Below are 12,148 nucleotides of genomic sequence, written 5' to 3' on the forward strand. Positions count from 1 at the left end.
ATCATGTTACCTCTATAGAACAGATCCTGTAGATACAGATCATGTTACCTCTATAGAACAGATCCTGTAGATACAGATCATGTTACCTCTATAGAACAGATCCTGTAGATACAGATCATGTTACCTCTATAGAACAGATCCTGTAGATACAGATCATGTTACCTCTATAGAACAGATCCTGTAGATTACAGATCATGTTACCTCTATAGAACAGATCAGATCCTGTAGATACAGATCATGTTACCTCTATAGAACAGATCCTGTAGATACAGATCATGTTACCTCTATAGAACAGATCCTGTAGATACAGATCATGTTACCTCTATAGAACAGATCCTGTAGACACAGATCATGTTACCTCTATAGAACAGATCCTGTAGACACAGATCATGTTACCTCTATAGAACAGATCCTGTAGACACAGATCATGTTACCTCTATAGAACAGATCCTGTAGACACAGATCCTGTTACCTCTATAGAACAGATCCTGTAGACACAGATCATGTTACCTCTATAGAGAATCAGACAGATCCTGTAGACACAGATCATGTTACCTCTATAGAACAGATCCTGTAGACACAGATCATGTTACCTCTATAGAACAGATCCTGTAGACACAGATCATGTTACCTCTATAGAACAGATCCTGTAGACACAGATCATGTTACCTCTATAGAACAGATCCTGTAGACACAGATCATGTTACCTCTATAGAACAGATCCTGTAGACACAGATCATGTTACCTCTATAGAACAGATCCTGTAGACACAGATCATGTTACCTCTATAGAACAGATCCTGTAGATACAGATCATGTTACCTCTATAGAACAGATCCTGTAGATACAGATCATGTTACCTCTATAGAACAGATCCTGTAGATACAGATCATGTTACCTCTATAGAACAGATCCTGTAGATACAGATCATGTTACCTCTATAGAACAGATCCTGTAGATACAGATCATGTTACCTCTATAGAACAGATCCTGTAGATACAGATCATGTTACCTCTATAGAACAGATCCTGTAGATACAGATCATGTTACCTCTATAGAACAGATCCTGTAGATACAGATCATGTTACCTCTATAGAACAGATCCTGTAGATACAGATCATGTTACCTCTATAGAACAGATCCTGTAGATACAGATCATGTTACCTCTATAGAACAGATCCTGTAGATACAGATCATGTTACCTCTATAGAACAGATCCTGTAGATACAGATCATGTTACCTCTATAGAACAGATCCTGTAGATACAGATCATGTTACCTCTATAGAACAGATCCTGTAGATACAGATCATGTTACCTCTATAGAACAGATCCTGTAGATACAGATCATGTTACCTCTATAGAACAGATCCTGTAGATACAGATCATGTTACCTCTATAGAACAGATCCTGTAGATACAGATCATGTTACCTCTATAGAACAGATCCTGTAGATACAGATCATGTTAACCTCTATAGAACAGATCCTGTAGATACAGATCATGTTACCTCTATAGAACAGATCCTGTAGATACAGATCATGTTACCTCTATAGAACAGATCCTGTAGATACAGATCATGTTACCTCTATAGAACAGATCCTGTAGATACAGATCATGTTACCTCTATAGAACAGATCCTGTAGATACAGATCATGTTACCTCTATAGAACAGATCCTGTAGATACAGATCATGTTACCTCTATAGAACAGATCCTGTAGACACAGATCATGTTACCTCTATAGAACAGATCCTGTAGATACAGATCATGTTACCTCTATAGAACAGATCCTGTAGACACAGATCATGTTACCTCTATAGAACAGATCCTGTAGATACAGATCATGTTACCTCTATAGAACAGATCCTGTAGACACAGATCATGTTACCTCTATAGAACAGATCCTGTAGATACAGATCATGTTACCTCTATAGAACAGATCCTGTAGACACAGATCATGTTACCTCTATAGAACAGATCCTGTAGATACAGATCATGTTACCTCTATAGAACAGATCCTGTAGACACAGATCATGTTACCTCTATAGAACAGATCCTGTAGATACAGATCATGTTACCTCTATAGAACAGATCCTGTAGATACAGATCATGTTACCTCTATAGAACAGATCCTGTAGATACAGATCATGTTACCTCTATAGAACAGATCCTGTAGATACAGATCATGTTACCTCTATAGAACAGATCCTGTAGACACAGATCATGTTACCTCTATAGAACAGATCCTGTAGATACAGATCATGTTACCTCTATAGAACAGATCCTGTAGACACAGATCATGTTACCTCTATAGAACAGATCCTGTAGATACAGATCATGTTACCTCTATAGAACAGATCCTGTAGACACAGATCATGTTACCTCTATAGAACAGATCCTGTAGACACAGATCATGTTACCTCTATAGAACAGATCCTGTAGACACAGATCATGTTACCTCTATAGAACAGATCCTGTAGACACAGATCATGTTACCTCTATAGAACAGATCCTGTAGACACAGATCATGTTACCTCTATAGAACAGATCCTGTAGACACAGATCATGTTACCTCTATAGAACAGATCCTGTAGACACAGATCATGTTACCTCTATAGAACAGATCCTGTAGACACAGATCATGTTACCTCTATAGAACAGATCCTGTAGACACAGATCATGTTACCTCTATAGAACAGATCCTGTAGACACAGATCATGTTACCTCTATAGAACAGATCCTGTAGACACAGATCATGTTACCTCTATAGAACAGATCCTGTAGACACAGATCATGTTACCTCTATAGAACAGATCCTGTAGACACAGATCATGTTACCTCTATAGAACAGATCCTGTAGATACAGATCATGTTACCTCTATAGAACAGATCCTGTAGATACAGATCATGTTACCTCTATAGAACAGATCCTGTAGATACAGATCATGTTACCTCTATAGAACAGATCCTGTAGATACAGATCATGTTACCTCTATAGAACAGATCCTGTAGATACAGATCATGTTACCTCTATAGAACAGATCCTGTAGATACAGATCATGTTACCTCTATAGAACAGATCCTGTAGATACAGATCATGTTACCTCTATAGAACAGATCCTGTAGATACAGATCATGTTACCTCTATAGAACAGATCCTGTAGATACAGATCATGTTACCTCTATAGAACAGATCCTGTAGATACAGATCATGTTACCTCTATAGAACAGATCCTGTAGATACAGATCATGTTACCTCTATAGAACAGATCCTGTAGATACAGATCATGTTACCTCTATAGAACAGATCCTGTAGATACAGATCATGTTACCTCTATAGAACAGATCCTGTAGATACAGATCATGTTACCTCTATAGAACAGATCCTGTAGATACAGATCATGTTACCTCTATAGAACAGATCCTGTAGATACAGATCATGTTACCTCTATAGAACAGATCCTGTAGATACAGATCATGTTACCTCTATAGAACAGATCCTGTAGATACAGATCATGTTACCTCTATAGAACAGATCCTGTAGATACAGATCATGTTACCTCTATAGAACAGATCCTGTAGATACAGATCATGTTACCTCTATAGAACAGATCCTGTAGATACAGATCATGTACATTATAATATTAACAGTATTCTCTATCATCAGACTATCAGAATTAGATTCCTCAATACAGCTAAACATTGATCTACAGTGGGGAGGTGGAGAGGAGGGAGGAGGAGGAGAGGAGGAGGAGGAAGGAGAGGAGAGAGGAGCAAAGGAAGAGAGGAGGAGAGGAAAAGAGAGGAGGAGAGGAAAAGAGAGGAGGAGAGGGAGGAGGAGGAGGAGAGGAGGAAGGAGGAGAGGAGGTGGAGGAGGAGGAGGAGAGGAGAGGAGGAGGAGAGGAAAAGAGAGGAGGAGGGCGGAGGAGAGAAGGAGAGAAGGAGAGGAGGAGAGGAGGAGGAGGAGAGGAGGAGGAGAGGAGGAGAAGGAGAGCAGGAGAGGAAGAGGAGGAGAGGAGGAGAGGAGAGAGAGACATAACTTATGGAAAAGCTACATTAACACATCAGATAATGATTAATGCAGTGATAAAACCATATTATTCACCACACGCTGTGCTTCATTCTGTAAACAACAGGGAGATGAAAATATTTCTGCTGACCACACACTCCTCTCCTCCAGTCTCTCTAACCGCTCTAATAATTAACGTTGTGAGTGGCTGGACGAGGCCAGCTATCAGGCTAGATGCAGCGATCCTATTGGCTCCCTGGTCCCAGCCTCGGTAACCCCACTAAGGTCCTGTCACAACTGATTCATTGCCACGGTAACATAACTGACATTCCATGTTGTTGTTGAACAACAGAGAACGCAACGATCTCTAGGTAAAATCCAATTAGGTAGGACGTGCCGTCCCAAACGGCGCCCTATTCCCTATATAGTGCACTACTTTTAGCAATGGGCACTGGTAAAAAAAAGAAGTAGTGCACTATATAGGGAATATGGCGCCATATGGGATGCAGACAATATTTCCATAGCAAAGCTGGCACGGTCTGTTGAAATGACGTGACGTCTACATTTACATGAACGGTACACTGCCCTGTGGAAGAAAAGCAATGGCTCGTCAATTTAAAGGTGCTGTGGCTTAGAGACAGCCTCGGAATCCAAACGGAACCGTGCTATGGAACCGTGCTACGGAACCCGTGCTACGGAACCGTGATACGTTCCGTTGGTAATAGCAGGACAATGAAGTCTTGATCCTGTTTGGATTTGGAGACTAGCTTTTATATAAGGACTTTGGCTTCCTACTGACCCCTTTACATGGAATCTATCACTTCCATGGTTAAATAAAGGTCAAACAGCCTAAATTAAAGGGATTCTGCAGGACGTTAGTTATTACTAGCTGCAGCGTAGCCTTGTGGTTAGAGTGTTGGACTAGGAACCGAAAGGTTGCAAGTTCCAATCCCTGAGCTGACAAGGTACAAATCTGTCGTTTTGCCCCTGAACAAGGCAGTTAACCCACTGTTCCTAGGCCGTCATTGTTAATAAGAATTTGTTCTTAACTGACTTGCCTAGTAAAATAAAGGTAAAATAAAAAAATATTGATTCCATTACAGTTTGAGCAGCACTTCCGTGATTAAAGAGAGAAGAAACATTTACGTTGCCATCGTCACCTAGGAGAGCTACTGTCAATATAGCTATTTCTGTTGTTGCTGTAATGTACATGATGCTGACGCTGTAATGTACATGATGCTGACGCTGTAATGTACATGATGCTGACGCTGTAATGTACATGATGCTGACGCTGTAATGTACATGATGCTGACGCTGTAATGTACATGATGCTGACGCTGTAATGTACATGATGCTGACGCTGTAATGTACATGATGCTGACGCTGTAATGTGCATGATGCTGACGCTGTAATGTGCATGATGCTGACGCTGTAATGTACATGATGCTGACGCTGTAATGTACATGATGCTGACGCTGTAATGTACATGATGCTGACGCTGTAATGTACATGATGCTGACGCTGTAATGTACATGATGCTGACGCTGTAATGTACATGATGCTGACGCTGTAATGTACATGATGCTGACGCTGTAATGTACATGATGCTGACGCTGTAATGTACATGATGCTGACGCTGTAATGTACATGATGCTGACGCTGTAATGCACATGATGCTGACGCTGTAATGTACATGATGCTGACGCTGTAATGTACATGATGCTGACGCTGTAATGCACATGATGCTGACGCTGTAATGTACATGATGCTGACGCTGTAATGTACATGATGCTGACGCTGTAATGCACATGATGCTGACGCTGTAATGCACATGATGCTGACGCTGTAATGCACATGATGCTGACGCTGTAATGTACATGATGCTGACGCTGTAATGCACATGATGCTGACGCTGTAATGCACATGATGCTGACGCTGTAATGCACATGATGCTGACGCTGTAATGTACATGATGCTGACGCTGTAATGTACATGATGCTGACGCTGTAATGTACATGATGCTGACGCTGTAATGTACATGATGCTGACGCTGTAATGTACATGATGCTGACGCTGTAATGTACATGATGCTGACGCTGTAATGTACATGATGCTGACGCTGTAATGTACATGATGCTGACGCTGTAATGTACATGATGCTGACGCTGTAATGTGCATGATGCTGACGCTGTAATGTGCTTGATGCTGACGCTGTAATGTACATGATGCTGACGCTGTAATGTACATGATGCTGACGCTGTAATGTACATGATGCTGACGCTGTAATGTACATGATGCTGACGCTGTAATGTACATGATGCTGACGCTGTAATGTACATGATGCTGACGCTGTAATGTACATGATGCTGACGCTGTAATGTACATGATGCTGACGCTGTAATGTACATGATGCTGACGCTGTAATGCACATGATGCTGACGCTGTAATGCACATGATGCTGACGCTGTAATGTACATGATGCTGACGCTGTAATGTACATGATGCTGACGCTGTAATGTACATGATGCTGACGCTGTAATGTACATGATGCTGACGCTGTAATGTACATGATGCTGTAAATTAAACATCCTCAGCCAGGTATCCTACAAGGCTAGGGCTCTGTCTCAAATCACACCCTATTCCCTACGTAGTGCACTACTTTGACCAGGGCCCTTTGGCCAATGGCACCCTATTCCCTACGTAGTGCACTACTTTAACCAGGGCCCAATGGCCAATGGCACCCTAATCCCTACGTAGTGCACTACTTTGACCAGGGCCCTTTGGCCAATGGCACCCTATTCCCTACGTAGTGCACTACTTTGACCAGGAACCATGGGCTGTCATTTGGGATACAATCTAAGAATGATAATTCTCCTACTACATTATTGTATCTATAACGTAATGAATGGCCCTGTAACAGAGTGACTGAAAACCATCTCTCACAGCCGAGTCAGAGTCACATTATCTATATAGTGGACCATAGAGAGACCAGACACATTATCTATATAGTGGACCATAGAGAGAGACCAGACACATTATCTATATAGTGGACCATAGAGAGAGACCAGATACATTATCTATATAGTGGACCATAGAGAGAGACAAAACACATTATCTATATAGTGGAACCATAGAGAGACCAGACACATTATCCATATAGTGGAACCATAGCGAGAGACCAGTCAAATTATCTATATAGTGGACCATAGAGAGACCAGTCACATTATCTATATAGTGGACCATAGAGAGACCAGACACATTATCTATATAGTGGACAATAGAGAGAGACCAGACACATTATCTATATAGTGGAGCATAGAGAGACCAGTCACATTATCTATATAGTGGACCATAGAGAGACCAGTCACATTATCTATATAGTGGACCATAGAGAGAGACCAGACACATTATCTATATAGTGGAGCATAGAGAGAGACCAGACACATTATCTATATAGTGGAGCATAGAGAGAGACCAGACACATTATCTATATAGTGGAGCATAGAGAGAGACCAGACACATTATCTATATAGTGGACCATAGAGAGAGACCAGACACATTATCTAAATAGTGGAGCATAGAGAGAGACCAGACACATTATCTATATAGTGGACCATAGAGAGACCAGTCACATTATCTATATAGTGGAGCACATAGAGAGACAAGACACATTATCTATATAGTGGACCATAGTGAGAGACCAGACACATTATCTATATAGTGGACCATAGAGAGACCAGTCACATTATCTATATAGTGGACCATAGAGAGACCAGACTCATTAACTATATAGTGGACCATAGAGAGAGACCAGACACATTATCTACATAGTAGACCATAGAGCGACCAGACACATTATCTATATAGTGGACCATAGAGAGACCAGTCACATTATCTATATAGTGGACCATAGAGAGACCAGTCACATTATCTATATAGTGGACCATAGAGAGAGACCAGTCACATTATCTATATAGTGGAACCATAGAGAGACCAGACACATTATCTATATAGTGGAACCATAGAGAGACCAGACACATTATCTATATAGTGGAACATAGAGAGAGACCAGTCACATTATCTATATAGTGGACCATAGAGAGAGACCAGACACATTCTCTATATAGTGGAACCATAGAGAGACCAGACACATTATCTATATAGTGGAACCATAGAGAGACCAGACACATTATCTGTATAGTGGACCATAGAGAGACCAGATACATTATCTATATAGTGGACCATAGAGAGAGACCAGACACATTATCTATATAGTGGAGCATAGAGAGACCAGATATATTATCTATATAGTGGAACCATAGAGAGACCAGACACATTATCTATATAGTGGACCACATAGAGACCAGACACATTATCTATATAGTGGAACCATAGAGAGAGACCAGACACATTATCTATATAGTGGAGCATAGAGAGAGGCCAGATACATTATCTATATAGTGGAGCATAGAGAGACCAGATACATTATCTATATAGTGGACCACATAGAGACCAGACACATTATCTATATAGTGGAACCATAGAGAGAGACCAGACACATTATCTATATAGTGGACCATAGAGAGAGACCAGATACATTATCTATATAGAGGAGCATAGAGAGACCAGATAAATGATCTATATAGTGGACCATAGAGAGAGACCAGTCACATTATCTATATAGTAGAGCATAGAGAGACCAGACACATTATCTATATAGTGGACCATAGAGAGAGACCAGACACATTATCTATATAGTGGACCATAGAGAGAGACCAGACACATTATCTATATAGTGGACCATAGAGAGACCAGATACACTATCTATATAGTGGACCATAGAGAGAGACCAGATACATTATCTATATAGTGGACCATAGAGAGAGACCAGTCACATTATCTATATAGTAGAGCATAGAGAGACCAGACACATTATCTATATAGTGGACCATAGAGAGAGACCAGACACATTATCTATATAGTGGACCATAGAGAGACCAGACACATTGTCTATATAGTGGACCATAGACAGACCAGATACATTATCTATATAGTGGACCATAGAGAGACCAGACACATTATCTATATATTGGAACCATAGAGAGATACCAGACACATTATCTATATAGTGGAGCATAGAGAGAGACCAGACACATTATCTATATAGTGGAGCATAGAGAGACCAGATACATTATCTATATAGTGGACGATAGAGAGAGACCAGACTCATTATCTATATAGTGAACCATAGAGAGACCAGATACATTATCTATATAGTGTACCATAGAGAGACCAGAGACATTATCTATGTAGTGGAACCATAGAGACTAAAAACAGAAAGATAGTTGAGCTTCCTACAAACCAATTCATGACACAGCTTGAAGAAAGACTCTAACCTCCAGGCTCTGCTTTGGAAAAATCTATCACATTTTACAGTATAATAGCCTCCAGTTCTCTCTCTCTCTCTCTATTTCTGTCTCACTCTTTGCAACATTTGGGGAAAGCCCCAGGTGGTTTGAAATGGCAAAAAAAAAAAAAAAAAGATATATATAATAATAATAAGAAGAAATGAGATTCTTCCTCATTGTGTCCCGTTGTCCCATAGAGATATATAGAGTTCGCAACATTGTATCTGTCCTATGGCGTCTGTGAGCACACGGGCAGCGTCATTGAGACCGATACAACATTGTAAGCTCTCTATACATTTCTATGCGACAACGGAACACAATGAGTAAGTAGATAGAATCTTGTATTTTTTTATGATTAAAAACACAATATTGATTTCTAAGTATAGCTTTGTAATGACCAACTACTCAGCTTGGAGTAGTTACAAGGTTTACTTCCCTGCTTTTCAGATGACCTGGCAACTGTACCGGGAGACTTTCAACAATTGCGCTAAACTAACGATATGCTAGCTTCTATAATCTCCAAACTGCCCGATGAGAAATAAAAATGGTATCCATGAATTTGTCTCCAGAAAAACAACCTACATCTGGAAATCTCTACACTATCCCTTTAATATTTAACTTGTTACTTTTAGTATATAATACTGTACGTCAATATGACACACTAGTAACCATGGTAGAATAATACTGTACGTTAATATCACACACTAGTAACCATGGTAGAATAATACTGTACATCACTATCACACACTAGTAACCATGGTAGAATAATACTGTACGTTAATATCACACACTAGTAACCATGGTAGAATTATACTGTACGTTAATATCACACACTAGTAACCATGGTAGAATAATACTGTACATCACTATCACACACTAGTAACCATGGTAGAATAATACTGTACATAGATATCACACACTAGTAACCATGGTAGAATAATACTGTACGTTAATATCACACACTAGTAACCATGGTAGAATAATACTGTACGTCACTATCACACACTAGTAACCATGGTAGAATAATACTGTACGTCACTATCACACCCTAGTAACCATGGAAGAATAATACTGTACGTTAATATCACACACTAGTAACCATGGTAGAATAATACTGTACGTTAATATCACACACTAGTAACCATGGTAGAATAATACTGTACGTCACTATCACACACTAGTAACCATGGTAGAATAATACTGTACATAGATATCACACACTAGTAACCATGGTAGAATAATACTGTACGTAACTATCACACACTAGTAACCATGGTAGAATAATACTGTACATCACTATCACACACTAGTAACCATGGTAGAATAATACTGTACATCACTATCAAAAACTAGTAACCGTGGAAGAATAATTCTGTACGTCACTATCACACACTAGTAACCATGGCAGAATAATACTGTACGTCACTATCACACACTAGTAACCATGGTAGAATAATACTGTACATAGATATCACACACTAGTAACCATGGTAGAATAATACTGTACGTCACTATCAAATACTAGTAACCATGGTAGAATAATACTGTACATCACTATCACACACTAGTAACCATGGTAGAAAAATACTGTACATCACTATCAAACACTATTTAACCATGGTAGAATAATACTGTACGTCACTATCACACACTAGTAACCATGGTAGAATAATACTGTACGTCACTATCACACACTAGTAACCATGGTAGAATAATACTGTACGTTAATATCACACACTAGTAACCATGGTAGAATAATACTGTACGTTAATATCACACACTAGTAACCATGGTAGAATAATACTGTACGTTAATATCACACAATAGTAACCATGGTAGAATAATACTGTACGTTAATATCACACACTAGTAACCATGGTAGAATAATACAGTACGTTAAGATCACACACTAGTGACCATGGTAGAATAATACTGTACGTTAATATCACACACTAGTAGCCATGGTAGAATAATACTGTACGTCACTATCACACACTAGTAGCCATGGTAGGATAATACTGTACATCACTATTACACACTAGTAACCATGGTAGAATAATACTGTACATCACTATCACACACTAGTAACCATGGTAGAATAATACTGTACGTCACTATGACACACTAGTAACCATGGTAGAATAATACTGTACATCACTATCACACACTAGTAACCATGGTAGAATAATACTGTACGTCACTATCACACACTAGTAACCATGGTAGAATAATACTGTACGTCACTATCACACCCTAGTAACCATGGTAGAATAATACTGTACGTTAATATCACACACTAGTAACCATGGTAGAATAATACTGTACGTTAATATCACACACTAGTAACCATGGTAGAATAATACTGTACGTTAATATCACACACTAGTAACCATGGTAGATTAATACTGTACGTTAATATCACACACTAGTGACCATGGTAGAATAATACTGTACATCACTATCACACACTAGTAACCATGGTAGAATAATACTGTACGTCACTATCACACACTAGTAACCATGGTAGAATAATACTGTACATCACTATCACACACTTGTAACCATGGTAGAATAATACTGTAGATCACTATCACACACTAGTAATCATGGTAGAATAATACTGTACGTCGCTATCACACACTAGTATCCATGGTAGAATAATACTGTACGTTAATATCACACACTAGTAACCATGGTAGAATAATACTGTACATCACTATTACACACTAGTAA

The 12,148-nt window shown here is 39.3% G+C and overlaps 1 protein-coding gene across 2 annotated transcripts in view; it reads right to left on the reverse strand.

The window, feature by feature from the left end:
• Window positions 1-12,148, reverse strand: part of LOC106613940 (dedicator of cytokinesis protein 1) — a 733,517-nt gene that overhangs the window by 124,826 nt on the left and 596,543 nt on the right. The gene's annotated exons all lie outside the window — the stretch shown is intronic.

This window comes from Salmo salar, chromosome 18 (assembly GCF_965601325.2).
Source record: "Salmo salar chromosome 18, fSalSal1, whole genome shotgun sequence".
Lineage (NCBI taxonomy): Eukaryota > Metazoa > Chordata > Actinopteri > Salmoniformes > Salmonidae > Salmo > Salmo salar.